Here is a 23347-nt window from a genome sequence, read left to right as displayed (position 1 = left end):
GCACTACAAAGAAGAAACATGGGTAAAATTATTTAAATAACCTTGGATTATTTCAAAAACAATGAAATCATAACAAGAAAGACTATATGGGAATAATAACTGGAATGAAAGAGCTGTAAGGCATAGAAAAAAATCAGTAAATTGTGAGCAAAACTGGCCACAGTAATTCCTCCTATTCTTTATCTGTAACTCTTCACAATGTGGCTTTGCTATTCCTCACATCAAGAGATGGAATCTGCCGGGCGGTGGTGGCGCACGCCTTTAATCCCAGCACTCGGGAGGCAGAGGCCGGCGGATCTCTGTGAGTTCGAGGCCAGCCTGGGCTACCAAGTGAGTACCAGGAAAGGCGCAAAGCTGCACAGAGAAACCCTGTCTCGAAAAACCAAAAAAAAAAAAAAGAGATGGAATCTATCTCTACTCCTTGAGAATTCTGGCTTGGCTATGCTCATTGGATATGGCCAATGAAACATTAGAAAAACATTGAAAAGCATTTGCATAATGGGATTTGTTCTCACCTGCTACCTACAGAACTCAAACCATCAGGCAAATGAACTAGTCTGTTGGAGGACCCATAAAGAAAGAGAAAAATATTTCTTTACATGTACACTGGTCAAAAATCTATCAAACAGCAAACATAGGAGTTTTATTTTACTTTATCTGGCCTCAAGCAAACTACCAGCAGATCAGAGATCAGTATATTCACAAGTGCTAGATCACCAATTATGAACTAAGTCACTAAGCTTTAATGCAGAACTTAAGTGTATTTACTGTGCTTGCACGTAGACTAGTGATCGCCAAGCAGGGCCAACTGTGCTCCCTACAGGCATCTGGTTACTATAGTCTGGATCTTAAATGTCTCTCAAAGGTCTATGTGTTAAAAGCCTGACCAATTTTTTTTTTTTTTTACTGTGATAGAGTTTGGAACCCAGGGTCGAGTACATGCTAGGCAAATGCTCTACAACTGAAGTTATGGGACTTTTAGAGGTGAGACCGAATGAGAAATCTTCTGATCATTGAAGGAAGTCCTTTAAGTGGATGGGGACACGAGCTCCTTCCTCTTCCTCTTTTATTCACTTCCCAGTCAGAAAACAGATGGTGGCACCATGTACAACCACCATGACATTACTGCCTCGTATAATAGCTAATATTGACTGTCAACATCTAAAATCATCAAAGAAACAAGCCTCTGTGCATGGCTGTGAGGGTTCCCTAGACAGCTTAACTGAGGTAGGAAGAGTCACTCGCTGAGCAGGAGCATTAGCGATCCTCAGTGACTAGCTGCCAGTCTCCTGCTGCCGTGTCTTCCCCACTAGGATGGAGGTGTCCTCAAACTGGGAACCAAAGGAAACCCGTTCTCCTTGAAACTGCTTTTGCTGGTATTTGACCACAGTAACAGTAGTAATTAGAAAGGGAACATACAGAAAACTGGAATCAGAAGTGGGGTCACTGCTGCACTAAATCTCATCATGTGGCTCTTAGGTCTTTGGAAGTGGAGTGTAGAAAGAGTTTGGAATTACTGGCTGAAATATCTTAAGTACCATGAATACCTTAAGTAGAGTCTAATAGGCCATTTTGGTAGGAGCTTGGGAAGATAAGAATGCTCTGCGTGCAGGCAGACATGATGCTGGAGAAGGAGCTGAGAGAGCTCTACATCTTGATCTGCAGGCAGCAGAAGGAAATTCTGTGCCACACTGGGCACAGCTTGAGCATAGGAGACCTCAAAGCTGGCACACTTCCTCTAGCAAAGCCACACCTCCTAAGAGTGCCCCTATGGGGGTCATTTTCTTTCAAATCACCACAGTCAGGCTTGGTGGTAAGCACCTCTGCTCACTGGGCCTTCTTGGCGGCCCAGATCTTATAGTCTTGATACAATCGTCTCTAGTTCTAACTGCTTGTTGGATATATACATCCAGACTGTACTTCTTTGCTGATTAGACACACTACTTTGGACAACTTTACAAAAGAAAACCTTGTTTTTCTTTTCTGCAACAAGGGAGATAATGAAACAATAACCCAGTCCTCTATATGAAGAATTAAACCACCACATAGAAATATACTAGGCCTAAATGATGCACTAAATAGCACTGAGGAAATACCATTGTGTGCTGGTGATGACTCTGTAAATAAAGGGCACTTGTCACCAAGCCTCAGGACCTAAGTTCAATCCCTAGGATCCACATGATAGAAGGCAAAAGACTCCTGTACATTGTCCTCTGACCTCCACCCCTTTATCAAGGCATGTTCATGTCTATGTCTGTCTGTCTGTCTGTCTCTCTCTCTCTCACACACACACACACATACAAATAAATGTAATTTTAAAAAAATTATTGAATTATCAGTAGGAATACAAAGATGGTCAATATACTATTCTGTACAACCTTGTCTATATCTGAAAGGTTTCCTAATAAATTGCAGTTAATATTATTTTCCTAGCTCTGATAGCCACTATACCTTTGTAATGTATAATGCCTGTGGAAGAACAGGGTACTGAGCACTTCATTGCTTTCTTGATTAACTTCTTGTGAATCGAAAACCATTTCAAAATAAAAGTTAAAACAAAAATGTTAGGAAACCCCCCATTCTGGTATATCTTATCTTACCTTTCTTCTTCCACCAAACTAAACTGTAAAACTGGACACAGAACTCTATGTAATGACTGGAGCATTATCTAACAATATCATAGTGTTGCATTCAAACTAGGTATACTGTGTCCCAGGAAAGTTATAGAATTGGGAACTTTCATCAATAAGACAACCAACCAACCATTATAAGACTCTGTAAGTTTTCTTGTACCACTGAATTTTTTTTTTAATTTGCTAGAAATTTACCAAGTAAGATTGTTCAATTCTAAGAAGAGAGCATACAGTTTTTTATAAAGGAAGCAGAGACAAGAAAAACTTGATGTGTGTCGTTAAGCTGACACTAGTTTTTCAAATTTAAATTGGACACCAATTCCTCAAATAAGTCTCAAATTATTAAAATAAGGGAGAAAACTCCAAGCAGACTGTAAAATTACTAGCATATTCTGGAAAAAGAAGAAAACAAAGTCCAAGTTATAGATCTTATACTTTGTCTTGTTTGTACACTTCTATCTCTGCTTTTTTTTTTTAATTTTTTTTTTAAGATTTATTTATTTATTATGTATACAGTGAGTGTTCAGCCTGCAGGCCAGAAGAGGGCGCCAGATCTCATTATAGATGGTTGTGAGCCACCATGTGGTTGCTGGGAATTGAACTCAGGACCTCTGGAAGAACAGCCAGTGCTCTAAACCTTTGAGCCATCTCTCCAGCCCTATCTCTGCTTTTAATTACAGCTGTGTATTCATTACTTTGTCAGCACAAAATAAAATCCAAACTCCATTTCTTCTCTTTCTATTTAGGCATTTCAATAATTAATTTTAACTGTCACCTTCATTGTCAATTTAACTGTCAACTCCATTAGATGAATAAACACCTAAAACATTTAGGAAAGCATACTTCTAAGTATGTCTGTGAGAGCATTTCTAGAGATGACTGACACACAGAGCAGCAGCTACGGAGAAAAACCCTGCCCTCAACATAGGGGCACTTCTAACAGGCTGGGGTGGTGGTGGCAATGCATGGCAAGATGGAACAAAAGGTGGAAGGAAGCCAGGCAGTGTGTGCCAACTCTATTCTTCCTGAGTGAATGGTCTACTGCTGCTGCCACCACCTGGACATCAGACTCCAGTTCTTTAGCTTTCCATACAGACTCACACCAGTACCTGCAGGGGACTTCCAGGCCCTCCTCAGCCTCCAACTCGGGCTGCATCACTGATCCCTCTCGTTCTTACTTCCTACTTCTTGGACTGAAAAGCTACTTGGAATCTGTCTGTCTAAGCATGCACATGGCCACTGTTGAACTGACTAGACAGACTTCAACTGTGTAAGACAATCTAACAAAATTCTTTTATAAATCATATATGTATGGTTATGTATATTCGAATTTTACTCCTCGAGAGTCCTAATAATTTTAGACAAGAACAACTCAAATTTTTATTGAATGCTCATCTTTTTCATTTATTATATATTTCTCCTTTGGTTTTTAAAAATAAACTTTTTATTTTGTTTTTCGTCTATTTTTTTTAATTTAATTTTTTTTCTCTTTTTTTTTTTGATTTTTAGGCTGGCCTCGAACTCACAGAGATCTGCCTGGCTCTGCCTCCCTGAGTGCTGGGATTAAAGGCGTGTGCCACCGATGCCCAGTTCTAAAATTTTTTTGATATCATAATTACATCACTCCCCGCTTCCTTTTCTTTCCTCCAACTCCTCCCATGCAACCCCTTGGCTCACTCACAAATGTATGGCTTCTTTGTTGTATACATACACATACATTTGTGCATGCATGCATGTGTGCGTGTATGTATTCCTAAGTACAACCTGCTCAGTACGTATACTGTTCATTTTATGATCTCAGGACCCTGGATATTGGATAATCAATTGAGGGCTCTTCCTGAGAAAGACAATTTATTATTTCCAGTCTCAGTGTCCCAACTTACCTGTGACTCCTTGTCTAGATCTGAGGCCCCAAGCTTTCCCCTGTTTTGGGGGGAGGGAGAATGTTTGTTTGTTTGTTTGGTTAGTTGGTTGGTTGCTTTTTCAAGACAAGGTTTCTGTATGTATCCCTGGCTGTCCTGAATCCCACTCTGTAGACCAGGGTGGCCTGGAACTCAAGAAACTGGCCTGCCTCTGCCTCCCGAGGTGTGCACCACCATGCCGAGCTTAAACATTTTTTTTAGATTTATTTTATTTTATGTATATGAGTATTCTGCATGCATGCATGTATTGCACCATGTGTATGTCTGGTGCCAAAGAAGGTCAGAAGAAGGCATCAGATCCTATGGAACTGGAATTACAAATGGTTATAAGTCACTATGTGGGTGCTGGAAATTGAACCTGGGTCCTCTGCAAAAACAACAAGTGTTCTTAACCACTGTGCCATTTCTCCAGTCCCAATTCTTTCTTTGGTTTTTTGAAATGGGGGTCATATATTGCAGCCAGGCAGGCTGACCTTAAACCCTCAATCCTCCTGTCTCCATCTCTATGGTGTTGGGATTATAAATACGTACAACACTTAGAGCATGCCTACATACAAGCGCGTGCACACACATATTTTGAGACAAAGTCTTGCTGTGTAGCTTTGGCTGATTTAGAACTTACTATGCATACAGAATGGACTAAAACTTGCAGCAATCTACCTGCCTCTGCCTCCCAAGTACTGAGATTACAGTGTGTGCCACCATATCTGAATAGCTACAAGGTTCAGTACTGGGGATCAAATTCATGGCTTCACGCATTAAATTATTTATCTGGGTCTATGAGATGGCTCAGTGGGAAAAGGTGCATATTGCCAAATCTGACAACCTGAGTTCAATCCCAAGGTTACCCACGGTAGAAGAAAAGAACTGACTCCTAAAAATTGTCCTCTGACTGCCACATGTGTGCTGTGAACTTGTGCAAGCCCCTCCAACACACACACACACACACACACACACACACACACACACACACACACACACACTAAATAAGATAATTTAAAAAATACAACTGTGACAAATCATATCCCTGAAAGATGGCAAGAACAGTTGATTCCCTATGAAATGCTCTTACAATGTGATACTAATAGTCCTGCCTTCAAAGGAGGGGTTTATGTCCACTTCCCAATTATCCTAACCTATACAGACTTTTATAACTTCTCAAAAACATAATGAAGTAGCCGGGCAGTGGTGGCAGATGCCTTTAATTCCAGCACTTAAGAGGCAGAGGCAGGCGGATCTTAGTAAGTTCAAGGAGGATCTTAGTAAGTTCAAGGCCAGCCTGGTCTACAAAGCAAGTTCCAGGACAGCCAAAACTGTTACACAGAGAAACCCTGTCTCAAAAAACCCCAGAATGAAGTAATACTATGTGACTTCCAAGCTAAGTCAAGTAAATCATCTGCCTGCTCCCTCCTCTCTCAGGATGTTCTTGAATCTAGTAACCATGCTGTGAGAAAGCCAAGCAGTCAGAGGAGAAGTATAGTATAGGTGTTCTGGCTAACAGCCCAGGCTGAGGACTCGGCCAAGTCAGCATTCACCACCAGACACAGCAGTGAGCAAGCATTCAAATGATTCCCGTTCTTAGCCACTGAGTTACACTCCTAGCTATCCCACCTCATACCACGAAGACAAGCAAACCCATCAAGAATCTTAATCAGGGGCTGGAGAGGTGGCTCAGAGGTTAAGAGCACTGACTGCTCTTCCAGAGGTCCTGAGTTCAATTCCCAGCAACCACATGGTGGCTCACAACCATCTGTAATGAGATCTGGTGCCCTCTTCTGACCTGCGATCATACATGCTGTATACATAATAAATAAATAAATCTTTAAAAAAAAAAAAAAAAAAAAAAAAAGAATCTTAATCAAATTGCAGATATGTAAGGAAAACAAACACGCCTGCCAGGTGTAGTGACGCACGCACACCTCTTATCCCAGCACTCAAGAGGCAGTGAAACGCTGTGAGTTTAAGGCCAACATGGACTACATAGTGAGATGTAGGCCAGCTAGGGCTACAGAGTAAAACCCTATCTCAAAACAAAATGGATGGATGGATGGATGGATGGATGGATGGATGCTTTTAAAAGCTACTAAATCTACAATAACTTATAATGAAATCAATATGTCATACAAGTTCATAAACACATTACCACTATAATATCTTAACAAATATTTCATAATACAAAAAGTATATTACCCACTTTTGGATGCTTTGTTTTTACCAAGCAAAAAAGGTTAAAAATGTAAAGACAGTTAACTAGTTAATCTAACGAAAAACAAGGAGAGTGCTGGAAAGACAGCTCAGCCTTTGAGAGCACTGGCTGCTCTTCTAGACCCAGGTATGATTCCCAGCACCCACATGGTAGTTCACAATAATCTATAACTCCAATTCCAGGAGATCCATTGCACTCTTCTGGCCTCCTCAGGCACAGGCACACACATGGTACACAGACATACATGCAGGCAAAATACCCATACACATAAAATGGAATTAAAAACAGGAAGGAAGGACTTTTCCAGCAGTTAATAACCCACATTTCCATTCCCCAGTCTTTCACCTACCTGTCTTAAGGTTTCTGAGGACTGTGGCCCACCAGTATTCCAGTCTGTGGCTATGTATCAAGATCTTGGTTGCCAAAGTGTCTGCACTGGCAGTCTTCCCTGGAAAATATTCCTTAGGCTCCAAAATCTGAAAACTGCAAGGAAAGGAAATTCTCAATATAGATATCTCTTTTCAATTTCAATCCTTCATAATCTACCCCATAAACTGAAAAGGCAGTTGGCAAGATGGCTCAGTGGGAAAAGTGCAAGCCTGGTGACTGAGTTTAATCTCTGGAACCCACAGGAGAACTAGAGAATCAACTCCCCACAAAGTTTTCTGCTATCTTCTACACGTACACTATGGCATGCACCCCATCATACACACACACACACACACACACACACACACACACACACACACACACACACACACACAATAAATACATGAAAATATATAGGTTGAAAGAAAATCAACAGTCTCTCAAGGTACATAGAAACAAGTTTCACTAAAACTGGGAGTCATGCTAAAATAGGGGTGGATACTGTAGATTCAAGGTCCAGCTTCACCTTTTTTTTTTTTTTTAAACGATTGTCTCCCTATGAACCCAGGCCAGTCTAAAACTTGTGACCCAAGTACTAGGATTACAGGTGTGCCTATCTTACCTGGTCCCATCTCTACTTTCTAAAGAGCTACTACTGATCCTAAATAAGTCATGGATTTTCTGTGCCTGATTCTTTATTACACAAATTTTCATGTGGTGGAAACTGAGGAGATCGGATTATAATTTGGGGGGTCTGGGTCTAGACTCAGTTGTCAAACTACTCAGCTTTAAGAGGTCTGATACACTCCTAGGTGCAGTTCTGTCTTTAAAAGAGAAGATTAAATTAGCAATTCCTAAAATCCAGAAATTCACCTAAACAGGCACCAGGTATGACAAGACAATATGTATAAAGTTATCAACTGTGCTTAATATGCGATTGCCTTTCCTAGTTTCCCAGGTTAAATTCTTCTTTCATTACAGTATGACAAACAACATAGTAGTTATTTTTTTAATGTTGTGACCGAGTCAAAATCCATTATTGGGATTATAGGCATGAGATACCATACCCAGGTCTGGACTTCATGGTATGCTCCAAGCCAGCCTGAGCTACAGAGTGACAACCTGTCTCAAAATATCAAGCAATGCATGTCTATGATCCCATCACAATGGAGATGGAGGCAGAAGAATTAGGAGTTCAAAGTCATCCTCAATTCCACAGTGAATTCAACGCCAGTCTAGGCTACATGAGATCTTGTCTCAAAACAAAACAACAAAAAAAGTTATGATTTCTATTTTAGAGTTTCTACTGCTGTGATAAAACACCATGACCAAAAAGCAACTTAGGGAGGTAAGGGTTTATCTCATCTTTCAGCTTGTAGTCCACCATCTGGGGAAGTCAGGGCAGGAACAAGGCAGGAACCTGGAGAGCGGAACACTATTTACCGGCTTGCTTCCCATGGTTTGTTCAGCCTGGAGTCTTATACCATGAAGGACCAATGGCCTAGGGGTAGCACCCCCTGTAGTGGGCTAGACCTTCCAACATCAATCATTAATCAAGAAAGTGCACTGTGCACAGGCTTGTCCACAGCCCAATCTAGTGGAGAGATTTTCTCAACTGAGGTTCTCTCTTCTCAAACAACTCTGGCTTGTTTCAAGTTCACAAAACACTAGCCAGTACGGAATCTGAAAGTAAACATTTTTAGGGCTTTAACCCAACAGTAAATTTTTTAATGTGTAGTCTAATTAGCCACATATATCACACTGGAATAAAAATATGCTTGTGTTAAGAAGAAATACAAATTCACCACAAATGATATAATGGTGTTGTTTCTGAATAAAAAGGCTGGCAGCAGCTAACATTTACTGGGTACTAGTTGACAGTTTCTCCTAGACAATTTCTATGAGTTAAATCATTTAATCCTGATGGCTCATAAAATGAGCTATTAGTAATATCATTTTATAACTAGGAAAACTAGCCAGGCGGTGGTGGCGCACGCCTTTAATCCCAGCACTCGGGAGGCAGAGCCAGGTGGATCTCTGTGAGTTCGAGGCCAGCCTGGGCTACCAAGTGAGTTCCAGGAGAGGCGCAAAGCTACACAGAGAAACCCTGTCTCGAAAAAACAAAAAACAAACATACAAAAAAAACCAAATAACTAGGAAAACTGAGGTACAGTGAGTTTAGAAACTTTCAAGATTACAAAACTACTAGAAAGTGGGGCTGAGACTGTTTCTATTTTATTATTATGTTTTTCTAGATTTTTTTTTTTCCTAATGATAGTGGGTTGATGGGGAGGATCTGGAAGGAGTTGGAGAAGGGGAAATTTTAATCAATATATTGTATGAAAAACATATTTTCAATAAAAAATAGTTGTTTGATCTTAAAAAAATAACAAAATAAAACAGATCAAGATACCTGACTGTAAAGTCCTTTATTTCTTTAAACTAATTTTGTTTATGAAACTCAGATTTTTGCCAAAATTAGAAACATTTGCTGCAAATAATTTTGTCAACATAGAGATTATTATTATTATGTGGGTTAAACATAAATACACAGTGCCCTCCAAGACTTTTTAATATGGCATTGCAACACTAAACTGACACACGGAGTAATCCAGTGGAAGAGTATGTATTAATTTACAAAGTCCTGGGTTCAAACCCCAGCACCGCAAAATACTACTAATGATGATGACACTGGGTATTTTGTAGTTTTCTTTCTTTCTTTCTCCACTCCCCACCTTTTGGGTACTGAGAACTGAATTTAGGGCCTGTCATTGAGCTGTATCCCAGCTCTCTTTTATCACTTTGAGTTTAGGGAGGTATACAGGAAGGGCTCAAATGGCTTTAAAGGAAAAATGAAGTAGAGTTACAGGCTGAAGAGCACCAACAACTTGTTGTGCACAGCCATCTACTCTCAGCTAATGTTATTTATGAAAACAGAAGAACAACAGTGAATTTCATTCCAAAACAACTTCAGATGTGATTTGTAAATGAGTTTTAGACAACAATGTGTTTCAGTTCATTTCTTCACTGGCCTAATTCTTGAACAGACTAATGTTTCTGACATTTGACTTTCAACTCTAACAGCTGCATTATAAACTAGACTAAATACAGTAATAAACCACAGAGAAATGACAACAGGTACAACAACTGCTTCCCAGATATGTAAAAACCACAGTACTGGTTAGAATAGCTGACATGTATTTGACCAAACTTAACATCCAAAGTAGACATTTAGAGTTCTAGGAGAATCTCACACTCTCCCAGGGCAACATTTTCCTTCTGCTTCTGTAACAGCCAAATAAATGAAGCCTCTTTACTGTCTTGTGGCTGTTTTCAAGGAACTAACTATCCCAACGCCAGCCCAAGAGACAGAATGTACGAGTGAAAGCCAGGCATGGTGAAACATGGCTGGAATCACAGGGCACAGGCAACTGAAGGAAGAGGACCAAAAGCTTGAGGCCAGCCTCCGAGTGAATCCCTGTCTCAAAACACACACATGCTCACAATCATGCACATGCACACACATGCAAATACACAGACACATGAGTGCATGATCTATTTGACATTTTAGGATTAGAATAGACTAGGTGTTATATGTAAAAGAAAATATGAAAATGGACGACTTTTAAAAATAGTGCCAGGGCCAGCTGTGGCAGCACACACCTTTAATCCCAGCACTTGGGAGGCAGAGGCAGGCAGATCTCTGAGTTCGAGGCCAACCTGGTCTACAGAGTGAGTTTCAGGACAGCCAGGGCTACACAGAGAAACCCTGTCTCAAAAAACAAAACAACCCCCCCTCCCAAAATAAAAATAGTATCAGAAAGGAAAAATATCTAAATTTCTAAAATCACCATTAGAAACACTGTGTGATGGCTAGTTTTAATCAACTTGTCACAATCTAGAATCACTTGGGAAGATAGTCTCAATGAGAAACAGTTTATATTAGGTTGGCCTGAGCTCATACCTATGAGGGATTTTCTTAATTAGGTTAATAGATGTGGGAAGACCCACCTTGAATGTCGGTGGCACCATTTCATGGGCTGGGCCCTGGACTAAAGGAAAAGGGAAGGGCCAGCAGCACCCTGGCCACCATGCATGCAGTTCATTTTGCTCCAAGCTTGATTTGAACATGACCAGGTACTTTAATTTCTGCAGCCTTGGCTTCCCTACTATGATGGGCTGTAATCTGGAATTATAAGCTGAAATAAACTCTTTAAGTTGGTTTTGTTTTTGTTTTTTTTTTGGGGGGGGGTCAGGTTATTTTATCATAGCAGCAGAAATGAAACTAGAATATACTGACAATATGAACTCATAAGACACAACTAAGTTACAGACTATTGGCTCAAAGATTTGGCTTGCCAAAATTTCCCCTATATTAAAAAGCTGTATCTCCACTGTAACGTTTTATACTACCTCCAAGATTAAGAGTCTTTCACTGGCCAGGCGGTGGTGGCACATGCCTTTAATCCTAGCACTCAGGAGGCAGAGGCAGGTGAACTCTGTGAGTTCTAGGCCAGCCTGGTTTATAGAGGGAGTTCCAGGGCAGCCAGGACTATACATGGAGAAATCCTGTCTCGAAAAACCAAAAAAGAAAGAGAGTCTTTCACTGCTAGTTGTGCTGGCACACACCTTTAATCCTAGTACTCTTGATGCTGAGTCAGCAAGACGACCAGGCTAAAGCCTATCTGGGCAATCTAGACCAAATAGTGAGACCTTATCTCAAAAACTACAGCAACCAAGGATCTCTAAACCCTCTAAACGTGAACACCAAGACTGCTTACATTCTAGGTAGGTCCATCCTAGAAACAGCTCAGAGAAGACCAACTAGCCTAAGATTTAAGTTTTATTCAGACCTGAGTAATAATTTTGGTAGGTATCCAGATTCAGTGACTCTGTTTCAAAAATCAAGTTGAAAGACACCTGTTATCAGCCTCTAACCTCCACATGCATCTGCACACACCTATGTGTACACTCATGAATCCCCACACACACATATACACATAAAAAATAAAGCAAAGGATCTTTAAGATTTCATAGACTTCACAATTTTCTTTTCCTAAGAAAATCCTAAATTTCCTAAGTCTAGGAACTTGATTTATTTTCAAAAGGAAAACAGAACCAGTCAAACTCTGTGAAGGGTCTGGAGAAATGGCTCAGGCAGTGAAGTGCCTGCATGAGATCCTAATTCAGATCCTAAGCATCCACATAAAAAAGCCAGGTGCAGTGCTGTGTCAACTTGTCGTAGACTATTACTTTAAGGTAATCTATGTAGGTCCAGGCTCTAAAACTAGAAAAAATACTACATTAAAGGTCTCTTAGTCTCTTCTAACACTGGAATCTTAAAAAACAAAAACAAAAAACAGGGTCTTACCATGTAGTTTTGGCTGGCCTTGAACTCAGACATATCTATCTGCATTTGCATCTGCCTTTGCCTGCTGGAATTAAAGGCATGAGCCACCACACTTACTCTGTAATACCTTTTTAAAGACACGCTATGAAGCCTATTAGGCATAAAGATATGTAACATTTGTATAATGTCTCAAGAACTTCAAAGATTTTTTTTTTCAGTGCTAATGACGCCTATATACCACATTCTCCTCCCCCAAGTGACATAAGCTGAATCTAAAAACAGAGTTTGAGATATGTTTCTGCACAATTGTTGAAATTTTTTTTTCCTTTTGAGACAAGGTCTCACATATACTCAAGGAATGCACAATCATACCACAAAGATACATGCTCAACTATGTTCATAGCAACATTATTCGTAATAGCCAGAACCTGGAAACAACCTACATGTCCATCAACTGAAGAATGGATTAAGAAAATGTGGTACATATACACAATGGAGTACTACTCAGCAGAGAAAAACAATGACATCATGAAATTTGCAGGCAAATGGATGGAACTAGAAAATATCATCCTGAGTGAGGTAACCCAGACTCAGAAGGACAAACATGGTATGTACTCACTCATAAATGGATACTAGATATAAAGCAAAGGACGATCAGACTGCAACCCACAGATCCAGGGAGGCTACCTAGCAGGGAGGACCCTAGGATGACTGTGGCTTATAATAAGTTTTGGTTTTACTCAATCACTGGGCAAGCTTTAGTGAAACATTTCCCTATTAGGATAAGAATTTGTACCGTATCAAGCTGATGAAAGAATATGCTGGCTGTATTTTCAGGAGGGGAGGCTAAAATCTTTTTAGATTATGGATTAGCCTATAGAAAAATGTCTGCCGTAAATCAAACAGTAAAGGGGAAGATGAACAGGAATCTCACTTACACAATTTAGGTAAAACATAGCTCTCTGAACAGATGAAGATAGGTTTCTTCTGTATCCCAGAATCTAATCAATATGTATATGTATAATTCACCTACTATTTGGCTTAAAGCTTATTGGGAAATGTTATCATTTTTACTATTTTCTACAGAGACAAGGTCTCTCTGCAACCATGGCTGGCCTGGAAGTCATTATGCAGCCCAAGCTGGCCTTGAACTTAAGGAGAATTTCCTGTCTCTGCCTCCCAAACACTGAAATCACAGATCTGTGCCACCATGCCTGGCTCCAAAATACTTTATGTCTAGAACTTTGAAATGTAACTTACATATATTAAAACCTAATTTTCTCAGAGTACATGTAGCCTATATAGCAATCAGGATAAAAAAATATAGAATGTTAAAAAAAAGTTCTCTCCTTGCCCAGTGCAATCAAACCCTCCTCAACGCCTGGAAACCACCAGAGTTTTCTGTCCCTGCAGTTTACCTGCTTTAAAATATCCTAAAGGGGGATTGGAAAGACGACTCAGTGGTTAAGAGGGCTTACTGTTCTTCCAGAGAACCAAGTCTGGATCCCAGCACCCAAGTCAGAAAGCTCAAAACTGCCTGTAACTCCAGCTCCAGGGAATCTGACACCCTCTTCTGGTTTCTGTAGATACCTACACACACACACACACACACACACACACACACACACACACACACACACACACACAGTAAAAATAAATACATCTAAGTTGAACAGTGATGGCACACACCTTTAATCCCAGCACTGGGGAGGCAGAGGCAGGTGGATCTCTCTGAGTTCGAGGCCAGCCTGATCTACGGAGTGAGTTCCAGCACAGCCAGGACTGTTACACAGAGAAACTCTGTCTTGAAAAACCAAAAATAAGTAAGTAAATAAATAAATCTACAAAAATGTTTTAGTGGAATCATGTACAGCCTTGTGAGTTTTGCTTCTTTCACTTAGCATAATACATTCATTCATATTGTAATACAAGTACAAAATATTATTTCACTGTATGGAGGTACCAAAGTTTCTTAGCTTACCAGCTAAAAATTCATCTGGATAATTTCCACTTTGGGCAATTAAGGCACTAAAGCATTTAAGTTTTTGTGTGACTGTATGTTTTCATTTCACTTGCATACATATCTAGTAGTAGTATTGTTGGATCATTATGGTTAAGTGTACATTTAGCTATGTATGAAACTTAGAAAGAGAATATACCAGCAATAAATATGAGTTTTTGAATCGCTTTAAGGGAAATAAGCTTAAACCTTATGGTGGTTCAAACGAGAATGACCCCATAGGCTCATATACTTGAATGTCAGTTCCCAGTTGGTGGGCTACTGGGAAGGATTAGGAGGCGTGACCTTGTTGCAGGAGGTCTGTCACTGGGTGTGAGCTCTGAGGTTTCAAAAGCCTACACCAGGCCCAGTGTCTCTCTGCTTCTCTGTCTCTCTCTGCCTGCTGCCTAGGATTCAAGATGTAAACTCTCAGCCACTGCTTCACAACCATGCCTGCCTGCTTTCAGGCATGATCATGGATTAACCCTCTGAAACTGTAAGCAAGCTCCCAATTAAGTGCTTTCTTTCATAAGAATCACCTTGGTCAAGCCAGGCAAGGGTGGCGCACGCCTTTAATCCCAACACTCAGGAGGCAGAGGCAGGCGGATCTCTGGGCTACAGAGTGAGTTATAGGAAGGGTTCCAAAGCTACACAGAGAAACCCTGTCTCAAAAAACAAAAAAACAAAAAGATCGCCTTGGTCATGGTGTCTCTTGACAGGAATAGAACAATGATAAAGACAGACCTTATGCCACAAACTTCCCAAAAGATTCCAAATATATCCAGACATTTATCAAAGGAATTATTTTTCCTGTGACCAATTTAAAGGAAGTACAAGTCAAAAAAGAAGTGGGTTAATACTTGCATTTATTATTAAATATACAAAGATTTTTAAGACTTTAATATGTCATATTTGAAATCACACATATAAGCCCTAACAGTCACTGGGTATAGGTGTGCATGTTCAATCCATTTGGCTACAAGGTGGGCTTAAATTATCTTAAGGCTGTACAAATTAGATGTTCTATTGCTGATCCTCCAACTCACTTGTTCATTTAGGCTCCCAGAAGTAATTCTTTGTTTTGAATGACAAGAAATTATGACCCCTCCACTCTCTTCCTATCAGTTCCCGGTTTCATTTCCTTCTTTATCAACTTAAATTCCACAGCTCATCAATAATTATCCTTGTCCCTCACTTCACTTTTATCTCTCCCCTTCCTAGTTCCCCAGAAAAGCTGCAAACAACTTTCCCCGACTTCAATAAAGCAGAGGAGAAAATCACAATCCCCAAAAATTAATTATTATAATTAACTTCAATCAACAACCTCAAATGCAACAATACTACCCTACAATCTCCTCTAGTGAGAACTTTTCTTCATTCCTTAACTATCTAATACTCCTTTTTACTAAGACACCTTTTGGCCATTGACATGGTTCAACAGGTAAATATGCTTACTGCCAAGACTGACAACCTAAGTTCAAGCCCCAGAACCCACATGGCGGAAGGAGAGAAACAACTTCAACAATTTGCCTTCTGACTTCTGCATGCACACCGTGGCATACAAAATGCTCATATGCGCCCACGCGCACACAGGTTTGGTCACCGGGACCATAAAACAGTCCCTTTTCCTTCTTCACACCACACACTAAGCTCTAACCTCACTCCAGTTCTTCAAAATTCAAATTGTTTCCCATTCAAAAGCTTTCCCACATGGAGAAAATACTTGACCTATCAACTAGCCTCTTGCATGCTGGCTCCTTCTACTCCTTTGTAAGAATTTAAATGTCAGTCTCAGGTGTAGCCTTCAACAAGATGAAAACTGGTTCTCCTGTTCTCTCATTATGACAATTATTTTCACTACATATTCTTGTGTGTATGCCTGTGTGCATATGTGTAAAGGTGCACTCACAACTGTGTGTGCAAACATAGAGGCCAGAGGTTGACAATGGTGGCTTTCCCAATTGCTTTCAACCTTACTTTTTGAGACAGGGTCTCTTACTGAAACATTTTAGCTAGACTGAATGGCCAGGGCGCTCCAGGGATCTGCCTGTCTAGAACCACCAACATTTCTAGGAACACACTACCATTCAACTGTTTACATGGGTGTTGAAGATCTGAACTAGGTCCCTATGTTTGCACACAAGCACTATCCCCAATAAGCCATCTCCCCAATCCCTCACAGTACATTCTTAGACAGCAACTTAAACTTGAGCCATCACTATCACAGAATGATATGTTCTAAAGAGAAGGCAAAATTTATTAAAGCAGTTTAACACTGAAAGTTAAGAGTCTGAGATCTGGGGGCAAACTAAATGTGAATTCCTGTTTCCACCACTTACTCTACAATCTTGGGAAATTGTTTATTCTCTATACCTCAAAGCTTTTAACTGGAACTTTATAAAGATAAAATCGCAACTTGTAAGGGTTGTTGAGAGGACTAAATTGGTAAGTAGATTAAGCTACTGAGAACAAATCCTTTAACACATCATTAACTACTGCTAATGTTATTACCTACACCCTGCAGGACTATCACTTCTCACATGTAGATTAAATACAAAAATGTTCTTCCAAGCAGATCATGAGACTTTAAAGTTCCTGAACCAATAAATGATTCCATATACAAAACTCAAAAAATAACTCTTAAAACACAGCCTTGCTGGGCGGGGGGGGGTGGAGGGGGGTGGGGGGGTGGGGGGGGGTGGCACACACCTTTAATCCCAGCACTCGGGAGGCAGAGCCAGGCGGATCTCTGTGAGTTCAAGACCAGCCTGGTCTACAGAGTGAGATCCAGAACAGGCACCAAAACTATACAGAAAAACCCTGTCTTGAGAAAAAAGAAAAGGAAAAACAAAACAAAACAAAAAAACCCACCACAGCCTTAAGTATTCACTTTGGCATTTAAGTTATCAAAACTCCCAATAATCAACAGCAAATGTTTAAGTCCAAAATCCAATATGAATTATCACTGCAGCATGAAACTCTGAAAAGTCATTTACTTGGAATAACTGCTTTTCATTTTATTTTTAATTACAAATTAGCTTTTGCTCTTATAGACCAAGTTAATAAGTCTAGATCCATATACAATAGTAAAATATACTTGTTAAGATATTTAGGACCTTGGGAAATGGCTCAGTCACAACGAAGTGTTTGTTGTGCATGTATGAAGACCTAGGTTTGGATCCCAAGCACCCCCACAAAAAGTAGAGTATGGCAGTGCACACCAGCAATTCTAGCATTAAGGAGGCAGAAACAGGAGGTTCCCTAGGGCTTGCTGGCCAGCCAGTGTAGCAGAATTAATATGCTCCAGGTTCAGTAAGAGATCCTGTCTCAAAAAAGAGTGGGGGTGGGAGGGACGAAGCTAGAGAGATAGCTCAGTAGTTAAGAGTACTGGCTGCTCTTCCAGAGGACTCGGGTTCAATTCCCAGCACCTAGTACTCACAATTGTTGGGGAACCCAACACCCTCTTCTGTCCTCCACCAGCACCAGGCATTGGTGCACAGACACACACAAAATCTCATATGCACAAAATAAAATAAAACTTAAAAATGTTTAAATACAGTAGAGAGTAGCTAAGGAGATACCGAACATTGACCTCTGGCCTTCATACACACACACACACACACACACACACACACACACACACACACACACACACACACGAACGAACGAACATGTACACCCCCTTTCTAAAATGATCCCGAGCCTCAGGTGCAGGAGTTGTGTTGTAGATATGTAAGTTAGGACTGGGCTTCACAACTCTGCATTTTGGTTGGCTGTGCTTTTCTGTAATGCTGTTTGTTGCAAGGAGAAATGTCCTTGATCAAGTGTGAAGACTACACTTGTCTGTGGGTATAAGAATAAATATTTAGACTGTAATTACAGATTACACTGATTTAGTTAAAAAAAAAAAGTGGTTGTTTCCATCACTAAAAAGGAAATACTTAAAAGTTAATGATCTTACTTTATTTTGTAGTTTTAGCGCTGAAGACTAAACCCAGATTAAGCTCAGGCTCTATTACTGAGTCTCTACTTCAACCCTTTGATCATATTTTAAGTATTCCAATGATTGACGATGTTGAATTCATCAAATATACACAAACTTCATAAATCAGCTACTACTTTCTCCCCATAATATATATTTTAATAGAGGTAGCATATATTTTAAATAATATTGTTTCAGGGCTGGAGAGATGGTGCAGTGGGTAAAAGCAGTTCCAAAGGACCCAGGTTCAATTCCCAGCACCCACACGGCAGTTCACACCTGTCTGTAACTCCAGTTCCAAGGGATCCGACTCCCTTACACAGACATACATGCTGGCAAAATACCAATGAACATTAAATAAAAATAAATTATTAGCCAGGCGTGGTTCCAAGACAGCCAGAGCCACACAGTGAGACCCTGAATCGAAAAACCTCCCAAAAAGTATTTTAAAAAATAAAATTAGCCGGGCGGTGGTGGCGCACGCCTTTAATCCCAGCACTCGGGAGGCAGAGCCAGGCGGATCGCTGTGAGTTCGAGGCCAGCCTGGGCTACCAAGTGAGTCCCAGGAAAGGCGCAAAGCTACACAGAGAAACCCTGTCTCGAAAAACCAAAAAAAAAAAAAAATAAAATAAAATAAAATAAAATAAAATTAAGCCGGGCGGTGGTGGCGCACGCCTTTAATCCCAGCACTCGGGAGGCAGAGCCAGGCAGATCTCTGTGAGTTCGAGGCCAGCCTGGTCTCCAAAGCGAGTTCCAGGAAAGGCGCAAAGCTACACAGAGAAACCCTGTCTCGAAAAACCAAAAAATAAATAAAATAAAATAAAATTAATAATAATGATGATGATGATGGTGAAGCTCCTTCTCTGAGTTTCACTGTTAATGAAAATGCAAACTGGAGCCACCTCTAGAAAGGAACTGTGCAGTGCTTTTGCAAGCCTGAAAATCTGTTAATATACTTTGAATTGATCACTTACAAGAATCTATTCTGAGGAATATAGAAATATGGACAAAGATTTATATACAATTGTTAATATTCTAATCTGCCCCTTGAAATCCCACCCCTTGGCTCTGCCCTGCATTCTGATGTAAAAGCCTCATTCTAAGAAAAACTCCTCCCCTTCCTCTCTCTCTCTCCTGCTTTTCCTCCCACGAGGTGTGCACCCTTGACCGACCTCCCTCTCCTCCCCTCCCCTCCCCTCCCCCCCTCCCCCCCTTCTTTTCTCTCTTTCCCATCTTCCTCTTCATCTCTCTATTATAATAAACTCTTCACGTGGATGCAGCCTCTGGGTTATGAATTACTGGCCGCCTCCGCCGCTGCCATGCCTGCATGGCGTGCATCTGCCCAGCATGTTTCCCTGCATTCAGGGGATATCCTCGGGGGTCCCCCCCACGAAATAATTCATAATATTCTCTGGGGCTGGTGAGATACCTTAGTGGCTAAAAGCACTGACTGCTTTTCCAGAGGATTTAGGTTCAATTCTCAACATCCACTAACTCCAATTCAGGGAACTCTTTTCTTTTGGTTTTCCAGCACTCAGGAGGCAGAGGCAGGCAGGTGGATCTCTGTGAGTTCGAGGCCAGTCTGGGCTACAGAGTGAGTTCCAAGAATGGCACAAAGCTACACAGGGAACTCTTCCTGCCTCCACAGGCACCAGGCATGCAAGTGGTATTATGCTTAGACACGTGCAGGCAAAACACCCATACACATAAAGCACATTTTAAAAAATGTTCAATGAAGCTTATTTATGACTGGAATTAAACAATCTAAACGTTCCCGTTATGAAAACTGACTGCACAAATGATGATACACCCATTAATGAAATAGTTCACAGCAGGTGTAAACTATTTTCAAGTACTTATATTAAAATGTGTATTACATGGTTTAAAAGAGGGAAAGAGAACAGAATCAATCAAAACTAAGTATGTATGAAAAAGCCAAAAGAAAATCTGTTACTTTGTATGCTAATTAAAAACTAAAGTTCCGCCGGGCAGTGGTGGCGCACGCCTTTAATCCCAGCACTCGGGAGGCAGAGCCAGGCGGATCTCTGTGAGTTCGAGGCCAGCCTGGGCTACCAAGTGAGTTCCAGGAAAAAGGCGCAAAGCTACACAGAGAAACCCTGTCTCGAAAAAACAAAAAAAAAAACAAAAAAAAAAACAAAAAAAAAAAAAAAAAAACTAAAGTTCCACTGAGCAGTGATGGCACACACCTTTAATCCCCAGCACTGTGGAGGCAGAGGCAGGAGGATCTGTGTAAGTTCAAGTCCAGCCTGGTCTACAGATAATGAGTTCCAGGACAGCCAGGGCTGCACAGAGAAACCCTGTCTCAAAAACAACAACACAAACAAACAAACAAACAAAAACCTGAAGCTCCTCACTACACTCAAGTATAGTGGTACAAGCCTATAATCCCGCATTTGGGAGATTGAAGCATCAGGATGCTGAGTTTGATTCCAAGTCTGAGCTACATAGTGAGAGCCCGTCTCAAAGTGGGAGAGGAGGAAAAGAGGTTCAAAAACTGGGTTAGATCTAGCAAAAATATGTACAAAGGACAAGTGTAGTGATACATGCCTACAACTCCAGCACTCAGAGACAAAGGCAGAAAGATCAACTGCAAGTTCACAACCAATCTGTACACACTGCATTCCAAGCCAGCCAGGGCTACACAGTGAGACCCTAGCTCAACAACAAGCTCTTTGCTGCCAGACGGCCTCTGCCCTTAGTTACATGCATGCTCCCAGGGAGAGCCTACTCCAGTCCTAGTCAGCTCTGCCCCACCAGCCCCCTGGCTGAAGGTGAAGCCTGACAAGTGAAGGAGATTTACAAAGTGGCAAAGAAAGACCTGACTCCTTCACAAACTGGTGGCACTGCACAGTAAATGTTGTGACTGGCGATAAAATGGGGAGTTTTTTCTTCTTTCTTCTTTTTGAGACAGGGTATCACTGTTAGTTGCTGCTGGCCTAGGGCTGGCTATGTAGACCAGGCTAGCCTCTAACTCACAGAGTTCTTAACTCCAAAGAACTTACTCCTGATCATCCCTGAGGACTTCTACAATTTAATCAAGAAAGCAGTCGGAAGGAACAGAAGGATGGTGATACTAATTCCACTTTTTTTTTTGAGACAGGGTTTCTCTGTGTAGCCCTGACTATCCTAGAACTCACTCTGTAGTCCAGGCTGGCCTTAAACTCAGAGATCCGCCTGCCTCTGCCTCTGCCTCTGCTGGGATTAAAGGTGAGGGGGAGAGAGGAAGGGAGAGAGAGAAAAACTAAATGAGAGATTCATAACCCTCACCAACTAGATCTACTGGACACAGGGAAAAGACCAAAAATATAAGAGTATAATTTCAGATATAAATATTCCATTTATCAAATGAAATCAAAGTTCTTCGAGGTCTGATAGTAAATCTATAATAATGAAAAATACAGAATTCAATACAACCTAAACATATACCAACACATTTAATCTGAGTTAGTTAAAATAAGTAGAAGAGTTAGTGATTTTCCACAGAACAAAACTCAGCTTTTAAAAGGCAACAAAAGAGAGGGAAGACATGGCAAGAAGTCAAGCCAACAACCTGTCTTCCCAGAAAATCAGTTCATATCTGGCAGAGAACTGGTCTCTTATTCTGAAATAGAACCCTACAAATAGAAATGAGACACATAAAACCCAAATATAAAATATATACACTATATATATACATATCAGTAAAAGATATTTTATATATAGATAAGATGTATCAATAACAGATAGATATAGATCCCTTTGCTTTTGCTTTCAAGACATCCAGAAGAGATCAAGGCCTATTAAAATCATGGCTGGAGGATGGCTCAGTCACAAAGAGCACTGGCTGCTCTTCCAGAGGGTCCCAGTTTGATTCCCAGCATCCACATGGCGGCTCACAACAGGCTGCAACTCCAGTGTCAGGGGACCCGACACCCTCTTCGGCCCTCCACAGGCACTGCATGTACATGGCGCACAATCAGACATGCAAACAAAACACCATACATGTAAAAAACACAATAATTTTTTAAAAATCATAAGGAAAACACTAAAAGCCCAATTTAGTGGTGAGAAGATAGCTCAGTGGTAGAACACTTGCCTAAAATGTACACGGTCCTGGATTTGATCTCCAGGACTGCAAAAAAAACAAACCCTGTATATATATATATATATATATATATATATATATATATATATATATATATATATATATATATATATATATATATATATATATATAATGTGTGTAATTTTTAATAATATATTCGATATATATATATTTTTTTTAACTCTAACTCAAAAAGAGAGTTCTACAAATGTTGCTTTCTTTCAAAAATGTCAAGTAAATCTCACAAGTTGAAAGAAAATCTCTCAAGTTTTCTTTTCTTGATAGTACTGGAGATCAACTCTTGTGCCTCGCGAATACTATGTCAGTACTCTACCACTGATGAGCTACATCCTCGGCCCACATTTTACTTAAAAACCAGACAAAACGTTGGCTATTGGTGCTGGCATAGGGTGTGGGGGCACACATGTCATGACACACACATAAAGGTCAAAGGACAGACAAGTTTGTGAAGTCAGTTCTCTTTCCACCTCTACACCAGTTCCCGGGATCAAACCGATTGCCTGTCAGGCTTCCAGGGCAAGTGCCATTATCCACTGTGTCATCTACCAGCCCCACTGCTGACATTGTTAGCCCAGGAAGCCAGCGAGCACATCACTCCTAGAGCTAGAATTACAGGCAGTTATGAACTGCCTGAAGTGGTTGCTGGGAAAAGATCTCAGAAGAGTATTCAAGCACTTTTTTTTTTAGATTTTAATTTGTGTGTGTGTGTGTGTGTGTGTGTGTCTGCATGAGTTTATGAGTACCACATGTATGCAAGTCC

The 23347-nt window shown here is 40.6% G+C and overlaps 1 protein-coding gene across 6 annotated transcripts in view; it reads right to left on the bottom strand.

The window, feature by feature from the left end:
- The window catches only part of Numb (NUMB endocytic adaptor protein), a 110929-nt gene that overhangs the window by 74848 nt on the left and 12734 nt on the right, over positions 1-23347 (bottom strand). For all 6 annotated transcript variants that reach the window (XM_052739360.1, XM_052739355.1, XM_052739358.1 and 3 more), the window contains exon 2: positions 7111-7244. The gene's annotated coding sequence lies outside the window, so the exon portion shown is untranslated. The remainder of the gene's footprint in view (positions 1-7110; positions 7245-23347) is intronic.

This window comes from Peromyscus californicus, unplaced genomic scaffold (assembly GCF_007827085.1).
Source record: "Peromyscus californicus insignis strain IS unplaced genomic scaffold, ASM782708v3 Scaffold_15__1_contigs__length_86483966, whole genome shotgun sequence".
In the NCBI taxonomy this organism is placed as follows: domain Eukaryota; kingdom Metazoa; phylum Chordata; class Mammalia; order Rodentia; family Cricetidae; genus Peromyscus; species Peromyscus californicus.
Note: the sequence above shows the minus strand (reverse complement) of the source record. Positions and strands in the feature narration are given on the sequence as shown.